This window comes from Papio anubis, chromosome X (genome assembly GCF_008728515.1).
Source record: "Papio anubis isolate 15944 chromosome X, Panubis1.0, whole genome shotgun sequence".
Taxonomy (NCBI): Eukaryota; Metazoa; Chordata; class Mammalia; order Primates; family Cercopithecidae; genus Papio; species Papio anubis.
The window spans coordinates 136,314,473-136,335,271 of NC_044996.1; the positions used below are offsets into that span (position 1 = coordinate 136,314,473).

The 20,799-nt window shown below is 46.1% G+C and overlaps 1 protein-coding gene across 6 annotated transcripts in view; it reads right to left on the reverse strand.

Moving 5' to 3' along the window:
* Positions 1-20,799, reverse strand: part of TBL1X (transducin beta like 1 X-linked) — a 261,662-nt gene that overhangs the window by 207,186 nt on the left and 33,677 nt on the right. For all 6 annotated transcript variants that reach the window (XM_031660567.1, XM_031660568.1, XM_031660569.1 and 3 more), the window contains one exon: positions 16,821-16,889. The gene's annotated coding sequence lies outside the window, so the exon portion shown is untranslated. Of the gene's footprint in view, positions 1-16,820; positions 16,890-20,799 lie in introns of those variants that run through there.

The following is a 20,799-nucleotide window of genomic DNA, read 5'->3' on the forward strand; positions in this document are numbered from 1 at the left end:
GCAACTGTACATTGTGGCATTCCGTGTCTCAACCATAATGTTACTGAGGGCAATGTGTTCCACGTACCATGGACAAGACAGAAATCACGCGGCATCTCCTCCACGTGTTATCTCCCTAGCCCAGGCTCAAGGAGACACAACCATCTAAAACAGTGAATGCAAAAGCAGGAAATGGGTCAGTACCCTTCATATGTATGCTAAGCTGGCATTGCACAGAAGACACTAGAATGTAGCTAAGCACCAGGGGAGCAGAAGGCTGTCCACGTAAAATCCCAGCTCCACCACCTCCTACCTATGGGCCCTGCCTTACATGTCAGCATGGACAGTCTGCGCACGTGGCCACCACTCTGGTTCTATGATAACGGGGTAAGGAGGGTCTTCAGGCTAAGTGGCTCTCAGAAGCTAATACCAATTCCCAAAAGATTGTCACCAACAATCCCGATTTCCAGGTGACTGAGGAGGATGCAGAAAAAGGCCATGAACAAAGGTAATCTTTCAGATGACCCAGCCTCCTCTCTTCTTATGCCCTGCACAGAGGTGATCCATACCTCCCTCATTTCATGCAACAGTCCTTGGGCTCTGTCTTCTGGTCGCAGCTGTTACAGGACAAAGCCAGCAACAATCCCTTCCAATCCTGAGGTATAAATAACTGATAAGGTTTAATGTATTACCTCTCCCAGGACTACTGGCACTTTAACTGGGAAGAGACTTCACATCAAGTAAATGACTCTCGAATTGTAAAATACCAGGCTTCTGCAAGCAAGGCGAGATGAGAATAGGGTGGAAATGAAGAAGGGATCAGGACAGGTGAAAGGCCAAGTCACACCACCGAGGTGGTACGTGCCTTCAAGCACTCAGAACTACATGCTAGTTCTGCAGAGGACCAGAGAGCAAATATCTTAGACTTCGCTAGACAGACAGTATCTGTTGCCATGGTTGCAACACCGCTTGTAGTGAAAAAGCAACCATAGAAAATATGTCCATGAATGGGCATGGCGGAGCTCCAGTAAAACTTTATCTGAATGTCACACCATTTCCATGTATCAACAAGGTACTGCTTTTTTTTTTTTTTTTTTTCTTTTGAGACAGGGTCTGGCTCTGTTGCCCAGGCTGGAGTGCAGCAGCACAAACATGGCTCACTGCAGCCTCAAACTCCTGGGCTCAAGCAATCCTCCCGCATAGCTGGGGCTCCAGGAGCACTGCCACCATGCCTGGTCTGGTCTGGTCTATTCTATTCTATTCTATTCTTAGAGGAAGGTCTTGCTATGTTGCCTAGGCTGGTCTTGAACTCCCTGGGCTCAAGTAATCCTCCCACTTCGGCCTCCCAAAGTGTTGGGATTACAGGCATGAGCCACCACTCCCAGTCTCTTTCCTCTTTAAACATGTAAAACTATCTTCAGCTCGTGGCTTCTACCCACAGAACCATCCACTCATGCACTCCCCAAGGCACTGTACTGCAGAATCCTGACTGAAGAGTGCTATGAATTACTGGAGAAACCCTTCTGGCATTTGGAGAAGCACCAGGGTGCCCTGAAAAGCACATGGTTTTAAAATCACACTAGTCCACCTGCCACCATTCAGCACGCAGATCTGCAGTTCAGTTTGGGGACCTGGCACTTGTCACTGCCCTGGCCTTAGTTTCCCAAGTTGTGAAATGGGAAGAGTCTTTCTAGTGATGTGGATTTGCTATGCTAGCTCGAATGCACATACGGCACTGCCCTGCAGAAGGCAGATTCCTGAAAAAGGTCCCTGCTATAATACTGATTCTTTCTGTCTTTATCTCCCCTTGGGGCTGGGTTACATCTCCGCCTGGGCCTCGGAGGTCAGGGTTTGGTGTCTGTTTGGGGATCTGACCACAGCACTGAGAACGCACAGGTGCATGGGAAGGAATCCACAGTTCAAAGAGCAGAGGGTTAAAGGCAGGGCAGGCTACTCGGGTTTCCTCAAAGAACACACACAGATATTGGCCTTACCCTCTTGGCAGGTCCAGCTCTGAAACCTGCAAGAAACTCGTTCCTGCAGGCTCTTCCTCTCGCCTTTCCTGGCCTTGTCTCTGGCCCTATCTATCTCTACTCTGTCATTACCCACCCTGGGTGGTTCCTTCCTACCATGTTTCTTCTGCTCTCCCAGAGACTGTGTAGTACTCAGTTTATAACGAAGATGTTTTACAATTCCTACTTTGTTCTGTACCAAAATAGCAAGACAGATATTTAGATAACATGTCTCAGGACGCAAAACCCTGATGGTTTTTAACTTAATGTGCAATTTCAGTAATCCCTTTCTTATTTGAACTAAGCACCAGGCCAATTCTACAAAGCTCACAGCAAAATTGCTGAATATCAGGAAATATGAAATGACCTCCTCAATGTCATAAGCTTTTTTGAAAAACACTTTTCACCAGAAGCATGCTTTTCATTTTGCTACATCATGTTTTATGAAGGGGACAGTCATTCCAAAGATTTAAAACGATGGGCTTCCAATCATTTCCAAGCAAGAGTCATTGGAGGGCAACACAAAGATTGGTTACCCAATTGCACCAAGTGTGTTGTCAATTTCCCTTACATTCTCCCTAAATGCTCCTAAAGGAAATCACCTATGTCAGTTTCATCAGTGATGATAAAGAGGACTTGAGGTATCAAATATTTCCCCACCCTGAATAGTGAGATGGATGCTTTAGGAGCTGATGCTTGGCCAGTGTGCCTGTGGCTCTCTCTTTATCTCTATCCATGCTGGCCCTTGAGAAAGGCTGCATTTTCGCTTATCTTCCCTCTGGTATGTGTACTCCCCTCTTCCAAAGGGCTGGAACACATTCAGCTCAGCCACTTATCTCTTGCTTTCTCTCTTTTGTTTTATTTTGGAGAAGGAAGCGGGCAAAGGCGGCGGGGGAGAGAAAAGAGAAAAATACAAAAGAGATGACACCGCCCCACTTCCTCCGACATCAACCATGGTTTCACTGCTTGTTATGGGCCCTTGGTTCCTAATTGTGGCAATGCGGAGATAACAGGCAGGGACACATTTTCTGGAACCAGTCAATCTGAAACTGCTATCTCCACAATGACACTGACACTATGTCTGTGCACATGAACCAGCTGTGACCACACTAGATTACAGGAAGTATTTTGAGGACATGTACAAAAACAGTGGTCCTGAACCCTTTTTTGACAGGTTTATTGAGATATAAACCACATGCCATACAGTGCACCCATTTCTAGTACAACTCAACAACTTTTAGTACCTGCAGAGTTGTGCAGCCACCATCAGCACAATCAATTTCAAGAATTTCCATTAACCCTGTACCCTTTAGCAGTGACAACCTCTTATCCGCCTAAAGCCCCAGTCATAGGCAACCACTCATCTACTTTCTGTCTCCACAGACAGATCAAACCTTTTTTCATTTCGCCCAAACGCCTCTATAAATGTTGGACAGGTTCCTTGGCATCGACGATACTCACAAATAAGCTCCCAGTCTTATCATATCTTCATTGTGCAAGGCAGTAAACGAGCCTGGCTTCAGTTTCTACAAGTCACACAGGCTTCTGCAATTTCACTCCGTGCCTCACTTACAAAAAGAGCTTCCCAATCCCCAGACCAAAGGCAACTGCGCTGAATTCTTGACCAGTGCATGTCCAGATTCCTGGACAGGGATGTTCGATGATGTGCCTCTGCTACTGAGGTCAAGGGCTGCCATCTCCTCCTCTATACTCAGAGTTACAGAACTCTGGGCTGTTCACCATTTCCAATCTCATCACCTTCTCAGCAAGTGGTGGGAAAGAAAAATCATTCTGCCACATCCTGTGCTGATGATGTTTGGTTCGTGTCTATTATGAGTTTACATTTTGATTCTCCTAGCAAGGCGACTAACTGGCAAACAGGCCAAGCAGATTAGAAAAAGGAATTCCAAAGGGAGGTCTATATGGGGTTAATTAATATAAAACACAAGATCATCATCACTTGAGGGAGAAAAGTTGTTTTACCAGTTTACAAAATAAGGACTATAGGAACTTAGTAAGTAAGAGGATCCAAGGCAAAGGATTTCAGGTTGCAGTAAGTTGGGTGTTGTTTCCCCCCTCTATCAGTCTGCCTGGAGCTTGAAAGGGAAATGATTTGTCTCATTTCAGCATCAAAAACAAAAGGGGCACACCCCACACGCACATGAGCAGTACACACATCTCATTTTAACCCCCGATAACATCTGCCTTCCTGGGGGCTGTCACCAACGCTCCCACCTCGGCCTCCAAGATGAAGTCAAGGAGCTCCTCACCAGGTTGTTAGCCCTGGCCCGCTATGAGCTCTTCTGCTCAGTCCTCCATCTCATTATAAACGCTTCTGCTCAATTTATGTTCTGTTGACATTTGGAAATATATTACTGACTCTCATCTTTAACATGCAATTCACAAATGAGTACACGCAAAAAGGGTGAAATTCAAGTAAGGGCTCCAAGGCTAGGTAACTGTGTTGCACCAACGTGGATTTCCCGGGTTTTCCTGCTCTATGATCCTGTGAGATGCCACTACCCTTGGGGAAAGCCGGTAAAGGACACAGTACTGGGATCTGACAGCACTGTGTTTGCAACGCAGTGTGAGTCTGTAATTAATCAAAAGAAATCATTTAAAACAAAATGTTAAAAATCTAACACAGTCTCTGTTACTGGGAAATCCTCCTGGGGCTTTGGAGAACAAAACATGGCAAACCCAAGGGACACACATGAACCCTAGAAAGGTCAATAAAAACTAATTGCAACAAACACAGGCAATGAACCCGGAAAAGCCTCTGTATAACTAGCAAGGAAATAAAGGTCTTCTATTGGATTAAGACTAAATCTCCTGCAAATTAAAAAAAATGTCACAGTGTCACGTGGGGTTTTTTTGTTTCGGGTTTGAGGGGGTTTTGTTGTTGTTGTTGCTGTTGTTGTCGTTACCAGGTAACTGGCCTCTGGTCCTCCTACACACAACAAGCTAGTGAACTACAGTGTAGCCTAACTTGAATACTACTGACACTCTGGGGCCAGGTAACCCTGTTATGGGGGCTGCTCTGTGCACTGTAGGATGCTTAGCAGCATCTTTGGTGACATAGTTTGGATGTCTGTTGTTTCCAAATCTCATGCTGAAATGTTGTGGAGTAATCCTCACTGCTGGAGGTGGGGCCTTGGTGGGAGGTATTTGGTTCATGGAGGAACCATGGCTTGGTGCCCTCCCCCTGGTACTGAATGAGTTCCCTCAGTTCATGCAAGAGCTGGTTGTTTAAAAGAGCCTAGCCCTCCCTCTGTCTCTTGCTCCCTCTCTTGCCATGTGAGACACCTGCTCTCCCTTTGCCTTCCGCTATGAGCAAAAGCTCCGCGGCCTCCCAAGAAACCAAGCAGATGCTGGCACCATGCTTGTACAGCCTGTAGAACTGTGTGCCAAATAAACCTCTAAATTACCTAGTCTCAAGTATTCCTTTACAGCAACAGAAAACTAATACACCTGGTTTCTATTCACTGGATGCCAGTAACACTCCCTCCCCAAGTTGTGACAACCCAAAATGTCTCCAGACTTTGCCAAATGTCCCCTAGGTGCAGATCACCCCCAGGTGAGAAACACTAGTCCAGGGAACAAACATCTGTTGAATCCAACTGGCAAAAATAACAGCAGTCTAAAATTTACTGGGTACCTCCTACATGCCAGGCAGCCTTCCATGTGGATTCCAAGTGGACGAATTCAGTGAATCCTCCCGAGGATCTGAGAAGCAGGTGCTTTTAGGACGTGCAAAGAGGTAACTAAGGCAGAAAGAGGTTAACTTGACCCAGTCGGGAAGCAGATCCCTTCAAACCTTCTGCACCCCCCACTGGAGTGCACCATCAGGCCACCTAGTGAGGGGAATTTCTGCTTCACTGTACTCGCAGTAGACTCTAAGTTCGATGAAAACTCAAGCAACAACCTGGGTTAGTTTAATATGACTTGCTACCTTGTCCAGTCTAACAAAACCCAAAGCGTTGACTCCTTTTAACTTAAAAAATAAAAAAGCAGAGAGGTCATCATAGGAATTAATGAGGGATCTTCCTGCACGTGTACCATGCTTTGTTCGTTTCCTCAACTGTGCTGAGACTCTGGGGACTTCCTCCAGGGGCCTTCGTTTGTATTCAAAATGCACAGTCCCAAGGCTTGGTTCTCGGAATAAGCAAAGCAAAGGAGCCGCACAAGGTCCTGGAAACACACGAACAGGTACCCTGTGGTTGTAGGCTCAAGGGAAAAGTGAAGACCACACTGGTTTTTCAAATAAAGGGGGCTAGGAAGCAGTCTAGTCGCTTGAACAGAAACTCCAACCTGACATGGAACTCAATCTTTTCCCTGAAAGACTCACGGGAGAGGTACCAGGTGTCTGTGTTTCAAAAGACTTACACTGGCTGGGTGCGGTGGCTCATGCCTGTAATCCCAGCACTTTGGGAGGCTGAGGCGGGAGGATCACCTGAGGTCAGGAATTTGAGACCAGCCTGGCCAACATGGTGAAACCCCATCTCTACTAAAACTACAAAAAATTAGCCAGGCGTGGTGACGCATGCCTGTAGTCCCAGCTACTAGGGACACTGAGGCAGGAGAAACATTTGAACCCGGGAGGCGAAGGTTGCAGTGAGCCAAGGTGGCGCCACCGTATTCCAGCCTGGGCAACAGAGACTCCATCTCCAAAAAAAAGAAAAAAAAAAAAAAACTTACACAGAGAAAGCCTGAAAGCCCACAAGAGCAATTTGTAAAAGGAACTCTGACATAACAAATACGGTGATGTCCAAAGACATTAGCAACCAGACAGTTAAGCTCGGGGGTGCGCTACGTGTCATAAACTCCAAAGCTACATTGGTCATGAGTAACACAAATGTAGGTGCTAACACGGACAGCTGGTGGGCATTTCAAACTTTCTCTTCGTATCTATGATGAAGTCATGGATACCCAAAACAATGAGCTTCCATTGAGAAAAAGGAACCCCCTGGCACACATCAACGATTTCACTGGCATCAAGATAAATGTTAAGGCCAGGCGTGGTGGCTCACGCCTGTAATCCAAGGTGGCTCATGTCTGTAATCCCAACACTTTGAGAGGCTGAGGCAGGAGGATCACTTGAGACCAGGAGTTAAAGACAAGCCTGGGCAACATAGGGAGATCCCATCACTACAAAAAAATTTTAAAAACTAGCTGGACGAGGTGGCATGTGTCTGTAATCCCAACTACTTGGGAGGCTGAGGTGGGAGAATCACTTGAGCCCCAGAGGTTGAGGCTGCAGTGACCTGAGATCGCACCACTGCACACCAGCCCAGGAAACAGAGCAAGACCCTGTCAAAAAAAAAAAAAACAAAAAAAACAACCAGATAATGTTAAGAAGTAGACAACCTGCCCTCATTTGCTTCTCAAATGTCTATTTCATCTCAAAAGCATCCATAAGTTTTGGCCTTTCAAATAGTCTTCATTATTAAACTTGGACCAGAACTTTAATTGCCAATGTCATTTCCAAAGTATGATGTTGCAAACAATTTCACTACACAATTCACTGAGAATTGAGAAGTACCAACTGTAATTGTGAGCTGGAAAATGATTAAAATGTGTACAAAACGGTCAGAAATAAAACGTTATTTAACCTATGTTTGGAAGACAAATGCCAATCCATCCTCCCGGGGTAGAAATTTTAAAATCACCTATTTGGAATCATAGAATACTGGTGTCTTATCTTCACCCACAGCACATCCCACAGGAGTCAAGGTTGTCTTTCTAATAAACCCTAATTAACTTGCGTCTCAGGTGGTCACATGGCTTCCACTTCTTGTCATCAGGTGAGATGATATTGCAGGAGACATATCTGAGGAGAGAACATTTCAACCCACAAGCCAGGCAAGCCATTCCCTAAAACACATTCTGGATTAGAGAGATTAAATTTCCTGCATGCCAGTGGGTTCAAATGTGCAGAGGAGAAAAGAATGAAAGACCATCCTGAGCCCTCTTGCTTTCAGTTTCTCTGTTTTAACTCCAATGAGTACTGACTCAGCACTTCTCAGTTCCATGGAAGGACTTCACTTATCAAATCCAATGCTTGGCCTTTTTTCTGTAAAGGGCCAGAGAGTAAATATTTTCTACTTTGTGGGCCACATGATCCCTGTACTTACAACAAATATATACTCAACTTGGCTGCTGTGGCAAGAAAGCAGTGATGTTAGTCAGGGCTGTCCAAAGAAACAGTGCCAATAGGGTTTGCTCGTGTGTGTGCATGGATGGATGGACGGACAGATGGACAGATTCTAAGGAATTGGCGCACACAATTGTGGAGGCTGGCAAGTCCAAACTTTCCAGAGCAGGCCAGAGACACAGGGAAGCGCAGATGTCACAGTCTCAAATCCAAAGGCAGGATACTGGTAGAATTCCCTCCTCTTTGGTGGACCTCAGTCTTTTTCTTAAGACCTTCAACTGATTGGATGAGGTCCATCCACATTATGGAGGTCATCTGCCTTAATCAAAGTCTACTGATGTGTTTATTTCATCTAAAAAATACCTTCACAACAACATTCCCAAGTACCTGACCAAATATCTGAAAACTGTGGCCTAGCCAAGTTGACAGATGAAGTTAACCATCACAGCAGTCAGACAACCCATGAATGAATGGGCATGGTTGTGTGCCAAGTCTGGACACGGCCCTGTCGGCCACAGTCTGCTGGTACCTGTTGTAATCCATCCTTCACACAGATGCCAGTTGTGTCTTTCTAAAGCACCTGTTCAAAGGTTTTTAATGATTTCCAGGACCTAAAGAAAAAGCTCCCTCCTCCCCACCCAATTTCTTGGATTACTCCAGTGTCCAAGGAGTTCCACACACACACAAGCTCTGCACTAACTGCAATTCAAATCCCACTTACCCCAGGATACAATTTCTCCACTCCAATCAAATCTGTCTACCCTCCAGTCCAGGATTTCTTACCTGTGGCACTGTAGACATGTACGGCTAGATAATTTGGGGGCCTGTCCTGGGCAGTGTAGGATGCCCAGCAGCACCCCTGGCCTCTACCCACCCAATGCCAGTAGCACCCCCACCCCGTAAGCTGTGATAACCAAACTCTCTAGATATTGCCAAAGGTGAAACAGGAGAATGTCAGGGTGTGGTGATTACACCGCAATTAAAGCTAGAGGGAATGCTGTCAGTTCCCGGGCGTTCATTTGCTGACACAGAAGTGAGGGTGTAGCTCTCTAGAAGAAACTCACAGTGTCCATACCATTAATAACACAACTTACAGCAAGGATAGCACTTTCCTGCCCTCCACACACACAGCAACAGCACAGTCAACACAGCCTCACAGCATGCAGGGCCATCTCTGGTAACTCAGAAAATGCACGTCATAACGGTGACAGCAAAAAATCATCCACTAAAAGCAATTCTAGGCCAGGCACGGTGGCTCATACCTGTAAACCCAGCACCTTGAAAGGCCGAGGTGGGCCAACTGCGTGAGCCCAGGAGTTCGAGACCAGCCTGGGCAACATGGTAAAACCCCATCTCTACAAAAAAGACAAAAATTAGCCGGGTGTGGTGGTGTGTGCCTGTAGTCCCAGCTACTCGGGAGGCTGAGGCAAGAGGATCACTTGAGCCCAAGAGATCAAGGCTCCAGTGAGTCATGATCACGTAACTACACTCCAGCCTGGGTGACAGAGTGAGACCCTGTCTCAAAAAAAAAAAAAAAAAAAGTGATCCTATACATATAAAATGATGCCATCTGGGGTCTTGTACTACCCATGTGTCTGACTTCATCCAAGGGTTCTTTTAGGTAATCTACTAGAGATTTTTTTTTTTTTCCCCCTTTAAGGAGGAAAAAAAAAAACAAAAAACAGGATACATGTGCAGAATGTGCAGGTTAGTTACATAGGTATATGTCTGTCATGGTGGTTTGCTGCACCTATTCACCCGTCCTCTAAGTTCCCTCCCCTCATCCCCACTCCCGAACAGGCCCTGGTGTGTGTTGCTCCCTTCTCTGTGTCCATGTGTTCTCAATGCTCAACTCCCACTTATGAGTGAGAACATGTGGTGTTTGGTTTTTTATTCCTGTGCTAGTCTGCTGAGGATGATGGCTTCCGGCTTCATCCACGTCCCTGCAACGGACATGGTCTCATTCCTTTTTATGGCTGCATAGTATTCCATGGTGTACATGTGCCACATTTTCTTTATCCAGTCTATCAGTGATGGGCATTTGGGTTGGTTCCATGTCTTTGCTATTGTAAATAGTGCTGTAAGAAACATACATGTGCATGCATCTTTATAGCAGAATGATTTATATTCCTTTGGGTATATACCCAGTAATGGGATTGCTGGGTCAAATGGTATTTCTGGTTCTAGATCCTTGAGGAATCACTATACTGTCTTCCACAACTGGTGAACTAATTTACGTTCCCACCAACAGTGTAAAAGTGTTATTTCCCCACAGCCTCGCCAGCATCTATTGTTTCCTGACTTTTCAATAATCGCCATTCTGACTGGTGTGAGATGGTTTTCTCTCACTCTGTAGGTTGCTTGTTCACTCTGATGATAGTTTCTTTTGCTGTGCAGAAGCTCTTTAGTTGAATTAGATCCCATTTGTCAATTTTGGCTTTTGTTGCAATTGCTTTTGGTGTTTTAGTCATGAAGTCTTTGCCCATGCCTATGTCATGAATGGTATTGCTTAGGTTATCTCCCAGGGTTTTTATGGTTTTGGGCTTTACATTTAAGTCTTTAATCTATCTTGAGTTAATTTTTGTATAAGGTGTAAGGAAGGGGTCCAGTTTCAGTTTTCAGCATATGGCTAGCCAGTTTTCCCAGCAACATTTACTGAATAAGGAGATCCTTTCCCCATTACTTGTTTTTGGCAGATTTGTCGAAGATCAGATGGGTTGCAGATGTGTGGTGTTATTTCTGAGGTCTCTGTTCTGGTCCGCTGGTCTATATGCCTGTTTTGGTACCCGTACCATGCCGTTTTGGTTACTGTAACCTTGCAGTAGTTTGAAGTCAGGTAGCGTGATGCCTCCAGCTTTGTTCTTTTTGCTTAGGATTGTCTTGGCTACACGGGGTCTTCTTTGATTCCATATGAAATTTAAAACAGGTTTTTCTAATTCTGTGAAGAATGTCAATGGTAGTTTGATGGGAACAGCACTGAATCTATAAATTACTTTGGGCAATATGGCTCTTTTCATTATATTGATTCTTCGTATCCATGAGGATGGAATGTTTTTCCGTTTGTTTGTGTCCTCTCTTATTTCCTTGAGCAGTGGTTTGTTGTTCTCCTTGAAGAGGTCCTTCACATCCCTTGTTACTTGTATTCATAGGTATTTTATTCTCTTTGTAGCAATTGTGAATGGGAGTTCACTCATGATTTGGCTCTCTGCTTGCCTACTGTTGGTGTAAAGGAATGCTTGTGATTTCTGCACACTGATTTTGTATCCTGAGACTTCACTGAAGTTGCCTGTCAGTTCAACAAGTTTTTGGGCTGAGACGATAGGGTTTTCTAAACACAAAATCATGTCGTATGCAAACAGAGATAACTTGACTTCCTCTCTTCCTATTTAAATACCCTTTATTTCTTTCTCTTGCCTGATTGTCCTGGCCAGAACTTCTAATACTATGTGGAATAGGAGTGGTGAGACAGGGCATCCTTGTTTTGTACCAGTTTTCAAAGGGAATGCTTCCAGCTTTCGCCCATTCAGGATGATATTGGCTGTGTCTCTTTCAGGTTTTGGTATTGGGATGATGCTGGCTTCATAAAATGAGTTAGAGAGGACTCCCTCCCTTTCACATGTTTGGAATAGTTTCTGAAGGAATGGTACCAGCTCCTCTGTATTTCTGGTAGAATTCAGCTGTGAATCCATTTGGTCCTGAGCTTTTTTTGGTTGGTAGGCTATTAATCACTGCTTCAATTTCAGAGCTTATTGGTCTATTCAGGGATTCAACTTCTTCCTGGTTTAGTCTTGGTAGGGTGTATGCATGCAGAAATTTATTCATTTCTTCTATATTTTCTAGTTTATTTTGCAAGAGGTGTTTATAGTATTCTCTGATGGTAGTTTATATTTCTGTGGGGTCAGTGGTAATATCCCCTTTATCATTTTTTATTGTGTCTATTTGATTCTTCTCTCTCTTATTAGTCTAGCTAGTGGTCTATCTACTTTGTTAATTTTTCAAAAAACCAGCTCCTGGATTCGTTAATTTTTTGGAGGGTTTTTTAATGTCTCTATCTCCTTCAATTCTTCTCTGATCTTAGTTATTTCTTACCTTCCGCTAGCTTTTGGATTAGTTTGCTCTTAACCTATCTAGCTGTTTTAATTGTGATGTTAGGGTGTTGATTTGAGATCTTTCTAGCTTTCTGATGTGGGCATTTGGTGCTATAAATTTCCCTCTTAACACTGCTTTAGCTGTGTCCCAGAAATTCTGGTACATTGTCTCCTTCTCCTCGTTGGTTTCAAAGAACTACTAGATTTCTGCCTTAATTTCATTATTTACCCAGGAGTCATTCAGGAACAGGTTGTTCAACTTCCATGAAATTATGTGGTTTTGAATGAGTTTCTTAATCCTGAGTTCTACTGTGATTGCACTGTGGTCTGAGAGACTGTCTGTCATGATTTCAGTTCTTTTGCATTTGCTGAGGAGTGTTTTATTTCCAATTGTGTGGTTGATTTTAGAATAAGTGCCATGTGGCACCAAGAAGAATGTATATTCTGTTGATTTGGGGTACAGAATTCTGTAGACTTCTACTAAGTCCACTTAATCCAGAGCTGAGTTCAAGTCCTGAATATCCTTGTTAATTTTCTGTCTCATTGATCTAATACTGACAGTGGGGTGTTAAAGCCTCCCCCTATTATTGTGTGGGAGTCTAAGTCTCTTTGCAGGTCTCTAAGAACTTATTTTATGAATCTGGGTGCTCCTGTATTGGGTATATATATATATTTAGAATAGTTAGTTCTTCTTGCTGAATTGTTCCCTTTACCATTATGTAAATGCCCTTCTTTGTCTGTTTTTATTTTTATTGATTTAAAGTCTGTTTTGTAAGAGACTAGGATTGCAACCCCTGCTTTTTTTTTTTTTTTTTTTTCCATTTGCTTGGTAAATTTTCCTCCATCCCTTTATTTTGAGCCTGTGTGTGTCTTTGCATGTAAGATGGGTCTCCTGAATACACGATACCAATGGGTCTTGACTCCTTATCCAATTTGCCAGTCTGTCTTTTAATGGGGCATTTAGCCCATTTACATGTAAGGTTAATATTGTTATGTGTGAATTTGATCCTGTCATAATGATGCTATTTGGTTATTTTGTACACTAGTTGATGCAGTTTCTTTGTAGTGTCATTGGTCTTTATATTTTCGTGTGTTTTTGCAGTGGCTAGTACCGGTTTTTCCTCTCCATATTTAGTGCTGCTTTCAGGAGATATTGCAGGGCAGGCCTGGTGGTAACGAAATCCCTCAGCATTTGCTTGTCTGGAAAGGATTGTATTTCTCCTTCGCTTACGAAGCTTAATTTGGCTGGATATAAAATTCTGGGATGAAAATTCTTTTCTTTAAGAATTTTGAATATTGGCCCCCAATCTCTTCTGGCTTATAGAGTTTCTGCTGAGAAGTCCATTGTTAGTCTGATGGGCTTCCCTTTGTAGGTGACCTAGCCTTTCTCACTCTGTCTGCCCTTAGTTTTTCCTTCATTTTGACCTTGGAGAATCTGATGATTACGTGTCTTGGGGTTGATCGTCTCATAGAGTATCTTAATGGTGTTCTCAGTATTTCCTGAATTTGCAGGTTGGCCTGTCTTGGTAGTCTGGGGAAGTTCTCCTGGATAATATACTGAAGTGTGTTTTCCAGCTTGTTTCCATTCTCCGCATCTCCTTCTGGTACTCCACTTAATCGTGGGTTCGGTCTTTTTATGAGGTCCCATATTTCTTGGAGGCTTTGTTCATTCTTTTTTCTCTATTCTTATCTGCATGTCTTATTTCAGTAAGGTGGTCTTCAAACTCTGATATCCTTTCTGCCGCTTGGTCAATTCAGCTGTTGATACTTGTTTGTGCTTCACGATACTTGTATATGCTTCACAAAGTTCTCGTGCTGTTTTTCAGCTCCATCTGGTTGCTTATGTTCCTCTCTAAACTGATTATTCTAGTTAGCAATTCCTCTAACCTTTCATCGAGGTTCTTGGCTTCTTTGCATTGGGTTAGAACATGCTCCTTTACCTCATTGTAGTTTTTTTATAACCCATCTTCTGAAGCCTACTTCTGTCAGTTCGTCCATCTGATCCTCCGTCCAGTTCCGTGCCCTTGATGGAGAGATGTTGCAATCATTTGGAGGAGAAGAGGCACTCTGGTCTTATGGGTTTTCAGCATTTTTTCATTGATTCTTTCTCATCTTCGTGAGTTTGTCTAGTTTCAGTCTTTGACGCTACTACCCTTGGATGAGATTTTTGTGGGGACCTTTTATTTTATTGTTGTAGTTGACGCTGTTGTCACTTTCTGCTTGTTTTTCTTTCAATAGTCCAGTCCCTCTTCTGTAAGGCTGCTGCAGTTTGCTAGTGGTTCACCTTCAGTCCTTATTCATCTGATTTGCTCCCGTGCCTGGAGATGTCATTCAAGGATGCTGGAGGGCAGCAAAGATGGGTGCCTACTCCTTCTTCTGGGACCTCTGGCCTCAAGGGGCACTAACCTGATGCCAGCAGGATTGCTCCTGCACAGGGTACCTAACAAGCCCTGTTGAAGGGTCTCACCCAGTTGGGTGGCAAAGGGAGCAGGACCAGTTTCATGGAGTACTCTGCCCCTTGGTGGAGAGGGTGTGTTTTGCTTGGGGGAAACCCACTCGTCTGGGCTGTCCAGATTCCTTGGAACTACCAGGAGGAAAAGCTAAGTCTGCTGGTCAGCAGAGACTGCGGCCACCCCTCCCCTACGGGCTGAGGCCCAGGAGATCCGAATTCTGTCCCTCAGCCTTTGGCTTGAGTTATTGGAGATCCTGCAGGGAAGCCCCCCCACCCCAACTAAGGAAGGATGGGTAGGGATTGGGCCTGTAGAGGCACTCTGGCCACAGACTGCCACAGTCGGTGTGTTGGGCTGTGGGGACAAGTCTTGGGGCCAAGTTGTCCAGCCTCCCTGGCTCTAGGAGGGGAAAAGCGTAGCTTGTGGCTATAGAAATGGGTGCCACCCTTCCCCCCGGCCAGGAAGCTTAGCATATTAGGCAGTTGCCAGTACCAGTGCTGCCTGCTACCACTCCCCACAGGAGCTCAAAGGGCTTAGACAGCAGGCAGCTGCAGCCGGTACTGGTCACCCCTCCCCGAGGAGTTCGGTAAACTTAAGCAGATTCCAGCTGAGAGGCTGTAAGAATCTGCGTGTTCCGGGGTTGGGACGCTGTGGCATGGGTTCATGAGTGGGATCTTCCAATCCATGGGTTTCACAGTTCCATGGAAAAGCACAGTTTCCTGAGCTGGGTAGCGCGCTCACTCACTGCCTGCCTCGGCTGGGCTGACGGGGTTCCCCTTCCCCGTGTGGCTCTCAGGTGGGCCGCCACACCACACTGTTCTTCCTTCTCTCTGTGGGTCACGCCAGCCTTCTAGTCAGTTTTGATGAGAGAACCTGGATACCTTGGTTGCTGGTGAAGGATTCACACGCTTATTATGGATTTTTCTGATGGGAGCCTCTGAACACCGTGGCTTCTAGTTGACCATCTTGGCCCCGCTCTCCGTCAAATGTTTTTAAATTCACTGATTTGAGTCCTGGAGGCTTGGAAGTTCAAGATCAATCAGCCTACATAGGGCGATGACCTTCATGAGTTCTGCAGGCTGAGAAGTTCACGATTAAGGCACCAGCAGGATTGATTATTTGGTGAGGGATGTTCTCTGCTTCCTTCCAACATGGCACCTTGTCGCCGTATCATCCAGAGGGCAGAGGGGAGGAACACTGTGTCTTCACATAGCAGAAAGTGGAAGGGCAAGAGACTAGAAATCTGAATTCTTTAAAAAAGCTTTAGGCCTTGAACAGCAGAGATGAAAGAAAGAAAAATGGTCCCTGCCCTCTAGGAACTGACTATGTGTTTACATCCACAAAGCAATTGGAGAGAGTAGTCTATTAGGGACATGGGTTTGGAGCAAGACAGAAATGAATGTGAACCCCAGCTCTGCTCCTTGCCAGCTGGTAAGTAACCCATGTTTCTGGAGAAGAGGTTCTACGTGTATGGGAAGAAAGGTGAGAAGCTCAGCAGCCTGCACTCAAGACTAGCATCATAAGCAAAGCTGGGCGGGAGGACAGAAACACCAGCTGCCTGCACAGGCACTAAGCAGAGAAGATGAGATGGACACATAACGGGTGGCCCCGTGATAGACAGCTTAAACTGGAGGAGGCATTTGACTGAGCAGCCAGTGAGGAAGCAGGGCTGGTCTTGAGCAAGAGACGTGTGTAACTGTGAAGGAGACCCACCTGTCTATCAATTTTCTAGGTCACAAGAAAATGTCAAAAGAAAACAGGTGAAGTTACATTTAATAATACGTTCTATTTTACTCCATGTATGCAAGTGATCATTTCAACATGTAAACCGTATTACATTATCAACAAGGTATCTTGCACTCTTTCTTTCTGAACTATGTCTTTGAAATCCAGTGTGTATTTTATACTTCTTCAAGGCATCTCAATCTAGACTGGCCACATTTCAAGCACTCTACAGCCACATGTGGCCCATGGCTACCATACTGGAAACTGCGAAGCTACATGGCAACAAAATAATCCAAGGAACTCCCAGAGGAGGCTGTAGGCTATGGGAGAAGGGGCGGAGGGCAGAGGGGAGAAAATCTCACAGGAAAGAATTTCCAACAGGGCAAGAAGAGGGAAGTATAATTTGCTGTACCTTTCACGGTGGGCCTGGTGCTCTGCGAGGCATCTGATGTGATATGATTTCCTCCACCCTCACGGAAATCTGGAAGAAACAGTAAAATAGCAGCAGTGTCACATACCTGACAAGAGCCTAATAGTACATCAATAATAAAGTCAGTATTATCCCATTTTGTTGTGCTAAAAACAAGGCATGATGAGGTTAACAAACCTGCAGGTGGCAAGACTTGGCCCAGGGCATTCCAAAGCTCAAGGTCCCTTCCTTTTCACCAGGGGGACCCCAGAGTCCACCATCACAGTAGCCTTTGGCATTAGCTCCCTGAACTGCAACAGTGGAGAAGGCAGCCCCCAGGGGTCGTCACAGATCACCATGGTCCAAGGAGCAAGAGAAGCATAGCTTTGCCATCTCACTGAGGCCCAAACTCAATCATCAAGCTGTCTGAGTCCCTCACCACAGCCCAGTGCCACAAGGTGCTGAGCTCATCCATGTTCACAGTAACTCTTGTTATGACGATGGATGCCAACAATGGTATCTTTTGCACACTCACTCTGAGTGACATGGGAATAGAGAACTTTGCATGTATTGCCTATCCAACTCCAAAGTCAATCAAGACAGATGCTACTATGCCCAACTTGCTCTCGGTCACACCACTAGGATGGGTGGGGACTGAAATACAGGTCAGTCTGACTGCAAAGTCCTTGTACTTGGCCCTTATGCTATGAGGTCTCCTCTCATGATCCCGAGTCCTGTGTACTGAACAGCTACACTGTCCTATGTGGTGAGAAGAAAATGAATGAGGACTGGGGTATCTAGGGCTTCCCACAGACTCGCAGAGCTTCTGGCTGCCAGCCCCGCTGACACTGAAGGCCAGATGGTCTTGGCTGCTGTGGAGCTACCCTGTGCACTGTGAGATGCTCAGCAGTACCCCTGCTCTCCATCCATTAGATGACAGTAGCCCTCCTTAACCCAGTGTGACAACCAAAACCGTCTCCAGACATTGCCGAGTGTCCCCTGGGGAACAAAAATTACCTTCCTGATTGAAAAGCAATGCACAGACATCCCCCACCTTCCCCGGCAGACATTAGGATGGGTTGTGCATGCTCTGGGCACAGGGCCCTGCCACAGTCTCAGCTCCCTCACAGCACTTGCAAGATTCTCAATTCCCACACCACCGCTACTGCAGGAGCCCCAGGAGGGGCACCCACCACAATTGGGTAGGTGCAGGTTCTGTTTGGAGAGTAGTTTTTTTTTTTTGGTTTTTTTTTTGAGACGGAGTCTTGATCTTGTTGCTCAGGCTGGAGTGCAATGGCGCAGTCTCGGCTCGCTGCAACCTCCACCTCCTGCGTTTGAGCAATTCTCCTGCCTCAGCCTCCCGAGTAGCTGGGATTACAGGCACCCGCCACCATGCCCGGCTAATATTTTGTGTTTTTAGTAGAGACGGGGTTTCATCATGTTGGCCAGGCTGGTCTCAAACTCCTGACCTCAAGTGATCTGCCTGCCTCGGCCTCCCGAAGTGCTGGCATTACAGGCATGAGCCACCGCACCCGGATGCTTTTTTTTTTTTTTTTTGGAGACAGGGTCTTCCTTTGCTGTCCAGGCTGTAGTGCAGTGGTGCCATCATGGCTCGCTGCAGCCTCCAACTCCCGAGCTCAAGTGATCCTCCTTCTTCAGCCTCCCATGTTGCTGGGACCACAGGCATACACTACCATGTCCGGCTAAAAAGAGATGGGGTCTTGTTATGTTGCCCATGCTAATCTCGAACTCCTGGACTCAAAGCTATCTTCCCGTCTCACCCTCCCAAAGCACTGGGATCACAGGTGTGAGCCACCACACTCAGCCAAGAGCAGCTCCTTTTTTTATTTTTTGAGACAGGGTTTTGCTCTTGTTGCCCAGGCTAGAGTGCAATGGCCTGATCTCAGCTCACTGCAACCTCTGCCTCCCAGGTTCAAATGAGATTCTCCTGCCTGCCTCAGTCTCCCAAGTAGCTGGGGTTATAGGTGCCTGCCAACACGCCCGGCTAATTTTTGTATTTTTAGTAGAGACAGGGTTTCACCATGTTGGCCAGGCTGGTCTCGAACTCCTGACCTCAGGTGATCCACCCGCCTCGGCCTCCCAAAGTGCTGGAATTACAGGCATGAGCCACTGCACCTTGCCAGAGCAGCTCTGAAGAATTCTGACATCAAATGAGACAGCCCTGACTCAAGATGACCATGTGTTCTTTCTGGGGCTGACGTTTGTCCCTTTATGTGATGATCTTGGCCAGCTTGTGACTGAAACAGGATGCGAACATTTTACCTGGATGGCCCCCTTGAACAGCAGTAATAGCTCTGTTCCTCTCTCAGCCTCACAAACATCAGCATTTTTTATTCACTCTTTCCCCTTTCTCCTCCGACCTATGTGGCTGCCCACTGGTACAATGCTGAGTAACTTCCATTACCAGGGACAGCACTCTCTTTCATCTTTTTATTGTCCTTTCCCTCCCTGTAATGACTAGCGGGTGAGGTCCTCAGGTCACATCAAGGGCAAGCTGGTCTCTAGCATGTATGTGACTCTGCAATGGACAGGAGTGGTGACAAACATCTCAATCTGTGACCCTCTTTCAGGGGTTCTGGGAAGGGCACTGATCACGCTGGCATAGTCTAGCCACAGACAATCAGGACACCCGACCATGAGAAAGGGCAGTGGGAACCAAGGAACACATAAGAAGGCTCTATCGCACCATGTTAATGTCGGCGACCAAGGCTGTCCACCATTCAGCGACAGCCTGTCACCCGTGAGCGCCTCTGCAGGGGCTGCTCCTCAACAAAGCCACCGCGCTGCTCTCTGCATCACGGGAGCCAAGGAAGCAGCGCCTGCTGGAGGGGAGACATTCCAGAACCCCTATCCAAGCCCAAAACCCCAAGCAAGGGGGGCGTCTCCCCGGGCAAAGCGGCCTGATAGATGTGGAACACAGCAAAGCCTCCTCTATCTCATCATTAATGTCCCAACTGCCTTGGGCTCAGATCTCAGCACTGTGCAACCCAAAGAGGAAACCCAGCTCGCAGACAGCACGCAAACCCTAACTGCAAATCGGGAAACTCCCGCCTCCATGTCCCCAAAGGGCAGTAGAGCCGGGGGCAATGTGATTCCGCCACAGGCTTGCTCCAAGACAGTGACCTCAAGGGGCAGCCAGTCTCCTGTGGTCTATGCAGACTTGTCAGATACACGCAAAGAAGGCAACGGCTGGATCAGCACCTGCTGTGGCTCTCAGTGCTCCTGAACAAACTGCTGGGAGCCCCGGCCCAGCTCAGCCCTCCAGGGCTCAGCCACAGAGCTGCCAGGCCTTTGCTCAGGACTGCATGCTCCACATCCATTATTTTGTTTATCAAGGAGCTGTCAGGGAGAGCAGATTCCTCATTGCTGTTCTCTAATGCCTATAGGTTTCCAACCTTATTAGTTCAGGGCAGGCTCAAAGGCAGGCCTAAAAACCCTCTTTCCAGCTAGAATTCAATGCATGCTGCTCGCCATCACTCTGACTCACTTCAACAGCCACCTGAAAACACAGGACGCTGTCCTCTTCCTTCTTTGCCTTATAAAATGAGTGACGGAGCAGCTTAAATGAGGGCCTATCTTTGTTCTCGTAACACACTGATTATGTCAATGACTTTTACTGATAAAACTATGTGTAGGTATCCATGTTATTGAAACGACCCAGAGAACAGAAATCAAATCATTATTTGAACAAAAGACAAAAAAAGAAAAATTAATTTGTATCAAATTTTAGAAACGCATTAGCTGGGAGTAAAGAGCAGGAAAGGGAAAATAGGCCGGACACAGTGGCTCGTGCATGCTTGTAATCCCAGCACTTTGGGAGGCCGGAGCAAGAGGATTACTTGAGCCCAGGAGTTCCAGACCAGCCCAGGAAACTTAGGGAGACCCCATCTCAAAAGAAAGAGAAGAAAGAGAGGAGGAGGGAGGAAGGGAGGAAGGGAGGGAGGGAGGGAGGGAGGGAGGG